This window comes from Phocoena sinus, chromosome 2 (assembly GCF_008692025.1).
Source record: "Phocoena sinus isolate mPhoSin1 chromosome 2, mPhoSin1.pri, whole genome shotgun sequence".
NCBI classification, from domain to species: Eukaryota; Metazoa; Chordata; class Mammalia; order Artiodactyla; family Phocoenidae; genus Phocoena; species Phocoena sinus.
In genome coordinates this window covers 87,735,821-87,751,402 of record NC_045764.1, presented here as the reverse complement: position 1 = coordinate 87,751,402, position 15,582 = coordinate 87,735,821, and the positions used below count along the sequence as shown (strand labels likewise).

General features: G+C 36.6%; 1 pseudogene; it reads right to left on the bottom strand.

Annotated features, from left to right (window-relative positions):
- Positions 1-13,996: 13,996 nt before the first annotated feature.
- Positions 13,997-14,933, bottom strand: LOC116748572 (annotated as a pseudogene).
- Positions 14,934-15,582: the final 649 nt, after the last annotated feature.

Sequence of the window (15,582 nt, the reverse complement as noted above, 5' to 3'; positions counted from 1 at the left end):
TGAGGCAAAATAAAACATAAGAATATATCTGTAATTGGAATCCCAGAGAAAGAAGAGACAGACAAACAGACAGACACAAAAGGGCAGGAGAAATATTTAAAGAGATAAAGAAATCATGGCCAAGAATTTTCCAATATTTACATATGATAATAATACACAAATACAAGAAACACAATGGACCCTAGAGAGTATAAATTCAAAGAAAAAAACTCCTAGGCATTTAATAGTTAAAAGGCTAAGATCCAAAGATAAATAGAAAATATTGAAGACTTTCATAGGGTGAAACATTTCAATCAGAGAAACAAAATTAAAATTATAGCACACCTCTCATCATACACTTTCCAAATCATGGAACAATAAAAAATATTTAAAGTACTAAAAGAAAATACTGTCAAATTAAAATTCCATACACAGCAAAAGTATCTTAAAAAAAGAGTGTAATAAAGGGTTTTTTTTTTTAGCTAAACAATAGCTGAGAAAATTTATTGCCAAAAGGACTGCACTATAACAAATGTTAAAAAGTTCTTTGCAAAAGGAAAATAATACCAGATGGAAATTTAGATGTACACTAAGAATGAAGAGTATTAGGTCTGATTAAAGAGTTAGCAATGAGTTAGTAAATAAAAAATATTATCTTTATATTTAATCTCTTTAGAAAATATATTACAGCATATAGAAAAAAATACTAATATATTGTGGCTTTTATAACATATATAGGAAAACAACACAGTCCAAAGAGAGAGAAACAGAAATATAATGTTGTAAGATTCTTACATTACATCTAAAATGGTATAATATTATTTGATGGTTCACTGAGATAAGTTAAAACTGTATATTGTAAGCCCTAGAGCAATCACTAAAATAGGGGGAAAAAGAGACAATAAAAAATTTTTTTAAAATGTGTTTGAAAGACAAAATGTCACAGTAGTTTAGAAAGCACTTTGTTTCTTCTAAAGAAAAATATAATTTTACCATATGATTCAGAAATCTCACTATTGGATATTACACAAGAAGGAAAAAAACTTAGGTCTACACAAAGATCTATATGTGAAAATTAATAATACCTTTATTCATAATTTTTAAGAACTAGAAACAGTCCAACTGACTGATACATGTGATAGTTAATTTTATGTGTCAACTTGACTAGGCTGAGGGATAGCCAAACACCTGGTAAAACATTAATTCTGAGTATGTCTGTGAGAATGTTTCTGGAATAGATTTGCATTTGAATTGGTAGACTAAGTAAAGAAGATCACCCTCACCAGGGTGGATGGGCATCATCCAATCTGTTGAAGGCCTGAAAAGAACAAAAAGGCAGTGGAAGGGTGAATTTACTTTCTTTGTCTTAGCTGTGATATCCATCTTCTCCTGCCCTCAAACAGGACATCAGCACTCCTGGTTCTTGGGCCTTTCAACTCAGACCAGGATTTACACCATCAGCTCGCACTATTGGAGATACGTACACACACACGTCTCCATCCTACTGATTCTGTTTCTCTGGAGAACCTTGACTAACACAATAAGTAATTAGTATATCCATACAATAAAATATTACTTGTCTATACAAAGTTATATAGCTCTGATACTTATAACAACATGAATTAAATCTCAAAAAACATTAGGCTAATGAAAGAAGACAAAAAATAGACTATATACACTATGATCCTATTTATATGACAAACTAGGAAAGACAAAACTATCAAGACCACAACTCAGATCAGTTCTTTTCTTGGAGGCAAGCGTTGAGGAAAGAAGAATGACTGAAAACTGGCAGGAAGGAACAATCTGAGTAAAGGATATATTCTATGCTTTGATTTTGGTGGTGGTTATATACATATAAACATTTGTTGAAAGTCATCAAGCAATACACTTAAAAAGGGCAAATTTTATTATGTACAATTTTTACCTTAATAAAAATTTTTAAAATGCATATTTTAAAAAAGTGACTGAAGTGACAACAGAGAGACACAAACAATTTTTGTGAAAGGGAAGACACACCACATTCCATTGGGAGACAACATTTCATTCCCCTTTAGTCCTTTCGGTTGGCAATTCTTGCCTGTAGGAAGTGATTACTACATGCTCTCTGATATACTGTAATTAGACTAAATGCTTTGAATCTCACCTGAAATTCCTGAATCCATTGTAACACTATTAAAAATAATACTGGGTAACATTTATGTCATGATTTATATGTGGCAGGTCCTGTTTAAAGTCTTTATAGGGCTGACTTTCCAAGATGGCGGAGGAGTAGGATGATGTAGAGTTAACCTCTCCCCACAAACACATCAAGAATACATCTACAAATGGAACAATTCTCACAGAGCACCTGCTGAACACTAGCAGAGGACCTATGACACCAAAAAGGACAAGAAAGATTCCCCCTGTAAACAGGTGGGATGAAAGAAAGAAGAAGGGAAAAGGAAGAGGAGAGGAAGCAGAATGGGACCTGTGTACCTGGCAGGGAGCTAAGGAGAGAAAAAATTCCCACACCTGGGGAAGCCCCCTCATTGGCGGGGAGATCAGCTGGGACAGAAGCGGAGCTTTGGGGGCTTGGAGGAGAGCCCAGCAACTGGTCTGTGGAAGGCATGACAGAGTGAGACCTACACAGATGGTCTGTGCCACAGCACTGTATGCCCCAGACTGAGACAGGTGTCTGTCAGTGTGCACATGGGCCGGGAGCTGGAATGTGGGGTTTGGAGAGCAGACCTGGGGATGGACTGCTGTTGGCTGTGAGGAGATGGCCCGAGGGGATGGGAGTGAGGGGTTCTGCAACCAGGACTTCTTGTGGAGGAAGCCTGGACTGCTACAGAAGCAAAGCTCCACTACTGAGTGACATGCAAAGAGCGGCTGCCCACTGCAGCCTCTCTCCTCACACACCAGCCCCTGCCTCCACAGGCACTAAGAAGGGCTCCTGCCAGAGTTGGCTCACACGCCCCTGCCGTCTCCTCCTCCGTCACCCCTGCCCCATGCCTGGATGACCCACTTACCCCAATCACCACCTGATGGGCTCGCGTTTTCAAATTGCTACCCCAGCACCCTCCCGCCTGGGTGGCCCACTCACCCCCAATCACCACCTTGGCTTCTTCCTGCCTGATGGGCTTGTGTTCTCCAACAACCTCTGGATCCAACTCTGGTGGGAGGAACACAGGCAGAGGTGAGGGTGAAACCACAGCTGAGCCCCAATGGCCATGTGACTAAGGAAGAAGAGTTGAAATCTCTCCTCATGGCTGCACAGACCACAGAGTTATACCATCCTTGACGGCTTCCTAAATTTAGTGCCTGCAAAAAATCTGAAAGGACAACAAGTGCTCCTGCAGCTGTGATGGGTCTGGCTTTAGAAGCTGTAGGCTTTGTGGGCAGGTACACATGGGGGTTGGGCCAGGCAAGAGTCTAAGCTGCCTCCTTAGCTCCCACAGTGGTTCCAGGTGCATGATTACTGCAGTCCTGGGACATGACCTCAGCGGATCTGTGCTGGTGGCCCAGTGAAAACAATGCCTGGGAGTCACCAGGGCCAGTTGCTGGCATATCCACAATTAAGATGGGACTGAGAGCAGTGCCAACACCAGTGTATTTTGTAAGCCTACACAATGAGCAAAAGGGGACATAACAGAGCACATTCACAGGTGAACAGATCCAGAGGAGTAATACTCAGTGGCTTCTCTCCCAGTGGGAGTGCTCCAATCCTGCCTACCTCACACCGTAGATAAGAAACACTGCTAAGAAACAGATCAGGGGGCCTCTACTCAAACAACTAGTGAGAAGACCCTGTTCCTGAAAGGGCAGTGACAGCCACAGAGCAAAGGGGAGGCCCCACTCAATATCCAGGTCATGCTCTGGTTGCCACAACACCAGTCAAACCCCCAATCAAGAGGATAGTGGCACAAGCCTCTGGACCAACCTCACACACCAGGGGGCACAAGCCAGAAGCAAGAGGAACTATAGTCCTGTAGCCTGTGGAAAGGAAACCACAAACACAGTAAGTTAGACAAAATGAGGTGACAAAGAAATATGTTGCAGATAAAGAATCAAGATAAAAACCTACAGTAACAACTAAATGAAGAGGAGATATGCAATCTACCTGAAAAAAAATTCAAGGTAATGATAGTAAAGATGATCCAAGATCTCGGAAAGAGAAAGGAGGCATGGATCAAGAATATACAAGAAATGTTTAACAAAGGCCTAGAAGAACTGAAGAACAAACAAACATAGATGAACAATAACCGAAATGAATAATACACTAGAAGGAATCAATAGCAGAATAACTGAAGCAGAAGAATGAATAAGTGAGCTGGAAGACAGAATGGTGGAAATAACTGCCATGGAACAGAATAAAGAAAAAAGAATGAAAAGAAATGAGGACAGTCTCAGAGACCTCAGGGACAACATTAAACACACCAACATTCAAATTATAGAGGTCCCAGAAGAAGAAGAAAAATAGAAGGGCCTGAGAAAATATTTGAAGAGATTATAATCGAAAACTTCCCTAACATGGGAAAAGAAATAGTCACCAAAGTCCAGGAAGCACAGAGAGTCCCATATAGGATAACCCCAAGGAGGAACACAGCGAGATACATATTAATCAAACTAACAAAAATTAAATAGAAAGAAAAAAATATTAAAAGAAACAAGGGAAAAGCAACAAATAACATACAAGGGTATCCCCATAAGGTTATCAAACTCTGCAGGCCAGAAGGGAGTGGCATGATACATTTAAAGTGATGAAAAGGAAAAATCTACAACCAAGAATACTCTACCCATCAAAGCTCTCATTCAGATTCGACAGAAAAATCAAAAGCTTTATAGAAAAGCAAAAGCTAAGAGAATTCAGCACCACCAGACAAGCTTACAGCAAAAGTAAAGGAACTTCTCTATGTGGGAAAGAGACCAGCAACTTAAAACAGCCTTATAAATATACAGACTGCTATATCATCACCTCATGAGAAATGCAAACTGAAAAACTACAACAGATACACACACAAAAAAGAAAAAGTAACACAAACACAACAATAAAGAGGGTCATCAAACCACAAGAGAAGAGAACAAAAGAGGAAGGGAAGAAAAAGACCTACAAAAACAAACCCAAAACAATTTTAAACATGGCAATAGGAACACACATATTGATAATTACCTTAAATGTAAATGTAGTAAAGGCTCCAACCAAAATATAGAGACTGGCTGAATGTATATGAAAACAAGACTCATACATATGCTGTCTACAAGAGACCCACTTCAGACTTAGGGAAACATACAGACTGAAAGTGCAGGTATGGAAAAAGATATTCCACGCAAATGGAAATCAAAAGAAAGCAGGACTAGCAATACTCATACTAGACAAAATAGACTTTAAACTAAAGACTGTTACAAGAGACAAGGAAGGACACTACATAATGATCAATCCAAGAGGAAGATACAACAATTGTAAATATATGCACCCAACGTAGGAGCAACTCAATATATAAAGCAAATGCTAACAGCCACAAAAGGGGAAATCAACAGTAACACAATAATAGTGGGGGACTTTAACACCCCACTTTCATCAATGGAGAGACCATCCAGACAGAAAATCAATGAGGAAACACAGGCCTTATATGACACATTAGAGCAGATGGACTTAACTGATATTTATAGAACGTTTGACAAAAGCAGCAGAATACACATTCTTCTTATATGCACATGGAATATTGTCCAGAATTGATCACATGATGGGCCACAAAGCAAGCCTCTGTAAATCTCAGATACTTGAAGCCATATCAAGCATCTTTTCCAACCACAACACTATGAGATTAGAAATCAATTACAGGAAAAAAAAAACATAAACAACACAAATACATGGAGGCTAAACAGTATGTTACTAAATAACCAATGAATCACTGAAGAAATCAAAGAGGAAATCAAAAAAATACCTAGAGACAAATGACAACAAAAACATGATGACCCAAAACCAATGGGATGCAGCAGGAGCAGTTCTAAGAGGGTAGTTTATAGCAGTACAATTTTACCTCAAGAAACAAGAAAAATCTCAAATAAACAACCTAACCTTACACCTAAAGCAACTAGAGAAAGAAGAACAAACAAAACCCAAAGTTAGTAGAAGGAAAGAAATCATAAAGCTCAGAGCAGGAATAAATGAAATAGAGCCAAAGAAAACAATAGCATAAATCAATGACCCTAAAAGCTGGTTCTTTGAGAAGTTAAACAAAATTGATAAAGCTTTAGCCAGATTCATCAAGAAAAAAAGGGAGAGGACTCAAATCAATAAAATTAGAAATGAAAAAGAAGTTACAGTGGACGCCACAGAAATACAAATGATCATAAAAGACTACAACCAGCAACTCTACATCAATAAAATGGACAACCTAGAAGAAATGGACAAATTCCTAGAAAGATATAACCTTCCAAGACTGAACCAGGGAGAAACAGAAAATATGAACAGACCAATCACAAGTACTAAAATTGAACTTGTGATTAAAAAATTCCCAAAAAACAAAAGTCCAGGACCAGATGGCTTCACAGGCAAATTCTATCAAATGTTTAAGAAAGCTTAACACCCATCCTTCTGAAACTGTTCCAAAAAATTGCAGAGGAAGGAAAACTCCCAAACTCATTGTATGAGGTCACTATCACCTTAATACTAAAACCAGATAAAGATACCACAAAAAAAGAAAATTACAGGCCAATATCACTGAGGAACATAGACACAAAAATCCTCAACAAAATACTAGCAAGCAGAATCCAACAATACATTAAAAGGATCATACACCATGATCAAGTTGTATTTATCCCAGCAATGCAAGGATTTTTCAATATCTGCAAATCAATTAGTGTGATACACCACATTAACAAATTAGAAGAATAAAAAACATATGATCATCTCAATAGATGCAGAGAAAGCTTTTGACATAATTCAACACTGATTTATGAAAAAAACTCTCCAGAACGTGGGCACAGAGAAAATATACCTCAACATATAAAGGCTATATATGACAAACCTACAGCTAACATCATACTCAACAGTGAAAAGCTGAAAGCATTTCCTCTAAGATCAGGAGCAAGGAGAAAGATAAGAATGTCCACTCTAGCCACTTTTATTCAACATCGTTTTGGAAGTCCTAGCTACGACAATCAGAGAAGAAAGAGGAATAAAAGGAATACAGATTGGAAAAGAAGAAGTAAAACTGTCACTGTTGGCAGTCAACATGATACTATATGTAGAAAATCCTAAAGATGCTACCAGAAAACTACTACAGCCCTTCAATGAATTAGGTAAAGTTGCAGGTTATGAAATTAAAACACATAAATCTCTTGCATTTCTATACACTAACAACAAAAGATTAGAAAGAGAAATTAAAGAAACCATCCCATTTACTATCATGTAAAAAAGAATAAAATACCTAGGAATAAACCTACCGAAGGAGACAAAAGACCTGTATTCTGAAAAGTATAAAATGCTGATGAAAGAAATTGAAGACGACACAAAAGATCAAAAAATATACCATGTTCTTGGATTGAAAGAATCAGTATTGCCAAAATGATTACACTACCCAAAGCAATCTACAGATTCAATGCAACCCCTATCAAATTACCAATGGCATTTTTCACAGAACTAGAACAAAGAAATTTAAAATTTGTATGGAGACACAAAAGACCCCGAATAGCCAAAGCAATATTGAGAAATAAAAATGGACCTGGGGGAATCAGGCTCCCTGACTTCAGACTATACTACAAAGCTATAGTCATCAAAACAGTTTGGTACTGGCACAAAAATAGAAATATAGGTCTATGGAACAGGATAGAAGGCCCAGAAATTAACCCACACATCTATGGTAAATTAATCTACGAAAAAGGAGATAAGACTATATAATGGAGGAAAGACAGTCTCTTCAATAAATGGTGCTGGGAAAACTGAACAGCTACATGTAAAGAAATGAAATTAGAACACTCTTTGAAACCATACACAAAAATAAACTCAAAATGGATGAAAGACCTAAATGTAAGACCAGACACAATAAAACTCTTAGAGGAAAACATAGGCAGAACATTCTCTGACATAAACTACAGCAATATCATTTTTAATCCATCTCCCAGAATAATGGAAATAAAAATAAACAAATTGGAACTAATTAACCGCAAAAGCTTTTGCACAGGAAAGGAAACCATAAACAAAATGAACAACCCCAGAGAGTGGGAGAAAATATTTGCAAACGATGCAACCTAAAAGGGATTAGTCTCCAAAATTTACAAATAGTTCATACAGCTTAATATATAAAAAAAAAAATCTACCCAATTAAAAAATGGGCAGAAGACCTAAATAAACATTTCTCCAAAGAAGACATACACATGGCCAAGAGGCATGTGAAAAGATGTTCAACATCGTTAATTATTAGAGAAATGCAAATCAAAACTACAATGAGATATCACCAGACACCAGTCAGAATGGCTATCATCAAAAAGCCCACAAAGAGTAAATGCTGGAGAGGATATGGAGAGAAGGGAACCCTCCTACACTGTTGGTGGGAATGTAAATTGGTACAGCCACTATGGAGAATAGTATGGAGGTTCCGTAAAAAACTAAAAAATAGAGCTACCACATGATCCCGCAATCCCACTACTGGGCATATATTTGGAGAAAAACGCGGTCTGAAATAATACATGCCCCCCAATGTTCACTGCAGCACTGTTTAGAATAGCCAAGACATGGAAGCAACCTAAATATCCATCGACAGATGAATGGATAAAGAAGGTGTGGTACATATATACAATGGAATGTTACTCAGCCATTAGAAAGAATGAAATAATGCCATTTGCAGTAACATGGATGGACCTAGAGATTGTCATACTGAGTGAAATAAGTCAGACGAAGACAAATATCGTATGATATCACTTATGATGCATGCGGAATCTAACGAAAGGGTACAAATGAACTTATCTACAAAACAGAAATAGAATTACAGATATAGAAAACAAACTTATGGTTACCGCGGGTAAGAAGGGGAGGGATAAATTGGGAGATTGGTATTGACATATACACACTACTATATATAAAATAGATAACTAAGAAGGACCTACTGTATAGCACAGGGAACTCTACTCAATACTCTGTAATGGGCTATATGGGAAAAGAATCTAAAAAGAGTGCATACGTGTATATGTATCACTGATTCACTTTGCTGTACACCTGAAACTAACACAACATTGTAAATCAACTATACTCCAATAAAAATTTAAGTAAATAAATAAATCAAGTCCTTATAGGTATTATTTAATTAATCCTAAAAATAACTCTATGAGGCAGATGCTATTATTCCTGCATAGATGAGATGAACAAGGCCCTAAGACGTTAAGATAGACAGTGGAGAACTGGGAAGCCCAGGCACACTGACTCTTTATCTTGTCCCAGTGCCTTTTGTCTCTTTGTCACCACAGATCCACTTCCCAGTCTTCCCCACCCTGCTGGGACCCTGGAAAGCTGACTTGGAGTATGGGCTCCAGTGAAGATTTCTCTTTCCCTCCAGCTTCTGGTTAAATCAGCAATAAAGAAGGCAGAAGAGGGATATCTGCATATTTATTACTCTGGTTTCCTCCTTGTAAGGTGGCTGCTGGCATCAGGCCTTCCTCTATCAAAGGTTACAACTTCTATTAGGTGCCATATCCTCTCTGAGTTCTGGTAACTATTCCCCTGACGTCATTACTCTGGAAATCCTAGGTATTCCACTAGCCCTTTAAAGGACGATTGCACCTAGGGTGCTTTCAACAAACTTCAGAGTGAGTGGCCTTCTAAAAGGTTATGCCCTCAGTCCCTTGCCCCATCCCTGGTACCCAACTATCTAGTGTACCATCTGTTTTCTGCTGGAAAGAAAACCTTACACCTAAAGCAACTAGAGAACTACATGTTCTAACTATGATCTACTGCTCTACATTGCCTCCACAAATGCTCAGAAATAGTAAATGAAATGATCCTGCAATATGATGACCACAGGGTCAAGGCTAAGAGGCTCAATCTAGAAGCAACACATTTTTTAAATAAAATAAATGGGAAAAAAAGATAGTATTTGAAAAGTTGATTTTCATGACAAAATTACTGGTCTATTATTGAATGGTTTGCAAATTGTTTCTATAGGTATGCCCTGATGTATTTTTTGAACAAAGGTTACTGTTGGATTCAAAGCAACATAAGAGCCATCACTGGACAAATATTATACCACTAAAATAAGCTTCCATGTCCATTGAAATCATCTCGGAGTTTGTAACATGCTAATCATCAAGCAAACTGCATACAAATTCTACCTCAGTAGCTCTGAGGTAGGATCCTGAAATCAACATTTTAATAGGCATTCCAGATGATTCCAACGCACATGATCCATGGATTACACCTAGAGATGGAACTAGGCTGTTACTCTATTGAAGCTTCATAGAATTGGCATATTTTTTGCTGATTCCATGATATCTTTTATACTTTCTCAATTATCCATACCATCACCAGGTGCAACTAGGTTCACTTGATAGAAGCCATGGAAATGGCAACTGGTGGCCAGAAGATACAAATATTCTGAAGTGTAGTGGAAGATCTCACCAACCCACACGTCCAGTGGAGAATAAACAAAACAGAACAACAAAAACAACACACTACTACAATATTAGTGAATAAGAAAGACTCATGGGTAAAGATTCATAATAAAGATAAAGATTCATAATAAAGATTCTTTATTAAGTCGTAGAATTTAAGGGTGCCATGACAGCTCAGTGATGAAGCTATTTTTAGGTAGGCTGCCTTTATACTGTCACACAATCGTATTTCAGATTTGTCAAGTTCACTCTGATATAGTCATCTTACTAGCACTAAAGTTAGACAAATCTTTAAAAGCACCATATTTCTATCCTCAAGCTACAGTAATTTAAGATGATAGAGATGAAAATAAACGCTATGAAACATATGACACAAAATTACTATTCTTCATTTTATATACTCTTTTCCAATCACATTCATTAGAATGACATTTATCATCTACTTAATTTAAAATATTTCCTATATTTCAATGAAAGAATTAAAAATAAATAAATAAAATATTTCTTATCTTTGCAACTACATACTTTTCATAAATAATATACAAGAGAACTTTGAGTATAAATTCCTTTGTTTTGAATGATGGTTTGCTTCTTTTGGTAACATATGCTCAAATAATACAGCTTTATCTGTCCTAGGAGAATCTTTCTTGTAGTTGTTTTCTATTTTGTGTGAGGAAATTTGCAACCTGAATGCTACATTAACATACATTTAATGTGGCCATGAGATGACATGTAAAACACTGACTGCCCCTTCCCTTCCAAATATTTAAATAGAAAAATCTATTCAAATTACAACTTTCAGGTTTTCTGGCAAATGACATTATGCAGCAATTTAAGGGCAGACTTGGTGAAGCAATGATACAGCTTTATCATCTCACTTTTCTCTCAGTATAAGCAAACAAGGTTCTGCAGCTGAAAGTTTCGAGTGATTCTGAGGTCCAATTTTTTTTTTCAGTAAAGAAAATAACAGTGGGAATTATGATGATTTGAAGCTACAAAGCAAATAATGTCTATCTTGTAGAGCCCTGTTCTGTACCAACCCGATTTTCAGAAGCAACCATTTCATAAAAGCCCCATCCATCTACTTTTGTTTTATTTACAATTATTGAAATTTTAATAAGGATTTTGCAGCAATATCAGGCATCACATGATGCCAGGGATGAATTATAACTTTACTGCAGCCCACACTGACAGCCAACTCATAAAAATGAATGACATTTTATATCATAACATCTCAGAGGCCATTCAGAATGTTAACAGCTTACTTCATCTTTCTTTAGCATAATGAGGCAGACAGTACAACAATATTCAACGTGAAAATGAAGATTAAGAAAATTTGAATTGGTGCAGGAAAGCAACATTTAATAGGATTCAGACAACATTCAGATTAAAAGTTTCAATTAAAACACCATTAGCAAGATTTTTATCACAAAAGCAAAGCTTTGCCACCAAGACCAATCACTATTTTGAAGAATATTTATCTGTAGACACACTTAGTTCTTCAACCTCTATTTCTAAAATGTTCCAAAGTTTCTTACCCAGTTCAGCAATGCAAGAGTCATTGGCTCAGATAGAACTATAAAAGGTCATTAAATTAAAATACTTGCAAAAGACACCTTATAGACACATAACCAAAATAATATTTATCTTTGTGAAAACCATTCTTTAATCAAATAGCCTTAAACTTCTACACATTTTAAAATTCTGTAGTTTACCTTTGGATTGAGATTAATCAAAAGACAGTTGAGGGTATGTGAATTTTTTAAAAATGTATATATGATTTATAAATATATATAATACAAAATATATTACATAATAATACATTATAATATTATATATATTATGTATTTTCTACTTCCATATATATGGAATTAAAAATACAAAAACCATGAAGAATGAATGAAACAAAGTGAGATACTCACAGTAGCATATAAAACTTGAAACTGGTTATCCACCTTTGTAAAACTGTATAGCAATACCAAAATAGGGTATTTTAGTTGTCTGTATCTTTGTACAGAATTGAGAAATTCATTTTTATCATCTTTCTATGAATGTGAAGTATCAATACAGAACGTTTTACTTAGTTGGGGTGCCCAAAACTGCCAGAATGAAGCAGACAGAGAAAGCAGTCAAGGCTAGCACAGATGGGGATAAATGGGTTTCGCATTCTGAAGCTGAATACAAATTGAGGAAGGTAAAAGTGTTAGGGACAGATTAGCTGTGTCTAATAGACTTCTAATACCAATAATATAGTAAGTAAAGAGAGTGATAATGTGTCATTTTTGAGTGTTGTCACACTTCTTGTGTGGCTTATTTATGATGTCAGAAGAAACCAAGATACTAGAAAATACAAGAATGTTATTTCACGTTTTAAAACTAAGATTTATTATCATCTAATTAAATTTGTTCCTCATTTTTCAAGGTGTTAGAATAGTATCAATTCCCTTTAATGAGTGCTATGTCATCATTAGTCATTTGAGATTTTCTGGAAACTTGTCTATTTAGTAACATTACTTGAAATTTTTTTTCATTCTTCTTATTTGGATGGATTTTTTCTTTCCTGTTCAGATGACTGCAGGGTTTCTTGACCAATTTTTAAAAATTTTCTGACTTATGCTAACTGCACATTTGTTTTCATGTATTACCTAACTGTAAGAAATCAGAAAACAGTTTGCATTTTCATCCAGTGATTCAATTACCATGAACTCTTAGGGGTAATTAAAAACTTTATGATGATACCATTACACAGCTACTTTTAAATAGATTTAACACTTTGTTGAATTCTTCGAATTTAACACATTATGTTAATTTTTTCTTGGAAAATCTCCCTATACCCATTCATTGTATTTAATATTTATTCCATTAATGCATTATAAAGTCTTTTATGTGTAACTTCTGACCACGAATAAAAGGAATAATTGCTTCCATTTTCTTTCTTTTTTATTATTGCCCTAGCTTCACATACTATGATACACATTGCATTTTGGATCCTAATCTTAGGAAATCAAAGTCCATCCTTCCTTTTTAGAGATGGTGACCTCTAAATTTTATCTTTTTATACAGTACTTTTGTTTGTTTTTTTATGTTCTAAATGTGATGGGTTTACTTTATTTTACTCTGATGCAAAACCAAAGATTCCACTACCACACAGAGGCCAATATATTACAAGGTCATGAAAAAGTGGTGTGGGACATGCAGGACATGATGGACAACTGGAGGGTTGGGTCACCTCCTTTGTTACATGACACTGCACCATCTCTGAGGAAAACATTTAAAACAACACTGCAGAAATGAACTGAAATGTGGCACAAACATGACAACTTCTGGGCATGCCTTCAAGCACCGCCCTTAGGATGGGCTCAATATCTAGCCCTCAGTGTGGGGAGGATTACGTTTCTTTGGAAGAATAAAAGTTCACACTTTTGAAATTTCACAGAATTTTAAGCCAAAACATAGTGGGTTCATTTCTCTTCACCTCCAGGGACAAAGCTGATGCTTTACTCAAAACCACATTAAGCTCTAGCTCAAATCCCAGACCGACCTTGTGCCCTCCTGCATTAAAGTTCTTTCCATTGATTATTGCTGACAGAGTCGGTTTCACTCCTGGTAGGAAAGGGTCTGAGAATAACCCAGTCCAATCAGACTGGCATTACTTACTTTAGCAGACAGAGAAGTTCTACAACCCAGCTTGTACTTAGCAGCAATGCCAAAATGGCTGTTGGTACTGCTGGCCATCCACGCGAGGTTTATTGATGTTTCAATCTTCTCATTCACTTTCTGGTAGATTGACCCTCCAAATTCAGTGTCATCGTTCACCTGAGTGTGCAGCTGGAAGTCTGCGGCCTTGTAACCCAGGGCAAAATTATTGTGAGACAGTTTGGATTTGGCTGTGTCAAAACTCATCTGATGGCCAGCAAGCCAACCTTCAAAGGCCAACACAGCCCAGCCATAGATGGTTGGTTCAGAAAAATCTATATCAAAGTTAATGCCAAGACTGAAACAATCCCATTTATAGGAGGCCTTCAATTTCCCACTCTTCTTTCCTGTGTTCAGTACAAATATGGTATCAACAGAGTCAGTTTCAACTCTTCAGCCAACTTATTCTCCAAAGAGGTTTCTGTCCCAAGAGTACTGTCTGTGCTCTACCTTTGGGTGAAGGTCAGCCCATAGTTACAGATCTTGTATTTGGTCTCTACGTTGCCTGATCCTTTCCCTGTATCAGTGTAAGCATGACCAGATGTAGAAAATTCCACTCCACTATATGACTCGGTTCTCAGATCTATTTTGACCATGCCAAACCCATAGCCTTTGTTGAAGACGTCCTTGGCAGCCTTTCCTAGGTCACCATAAGTCAGTGTGTTATACATATCTCTGACTGGAGGTCCTGTCCACTCTGTCAGGAGGGCCTGTCCACTCCCTATACAGTAAGTTTTAAGTGATATCTACTGTTGTTAAAGAATATATCTTTGAAATCAATGCAATTTACTGTTCACTCTCACAAGGACAATGACAACATATATTTTCCAAAGTTTGAAAAATGAGAGACATCAGCCTCCTCTGCCGTCCCTAGCTGTCATTGTTGATACCTGAATAAGTAACTTAATATTTTTGAACATTAACTTGTCTCAGACATAAAATGGGTATATCCTTTTTGTTTTACTTTGGTAAATAAGTAGACTAGATTGACCTATTTCCCCCTCTTTTCTTTCTTGTCAAATTGGAGCAGTTTTAAAAATTGCTAAATTTCAAAAGAGTAAAATAACTTTCAGGAATGCTGTGGATCAAATCAAGGAGGGAAGATGCAAAGAAGGGGCAGTGCAACCATTTAAGTAAAACAGTCAGAAATAATAGATGTCAAGTTTGGCTCAGAAAAGCACACAATATAGTGGCTAAAGAATGGGTTTTAGAGTCATACTAACATAGATCTGAATCAAATTTACATTGTGGCTTGTTTTTAATATAAATTTATTTATTTATTTATTTACTTATTTATTTTTGGCTGAGTTGGGTCTTCGT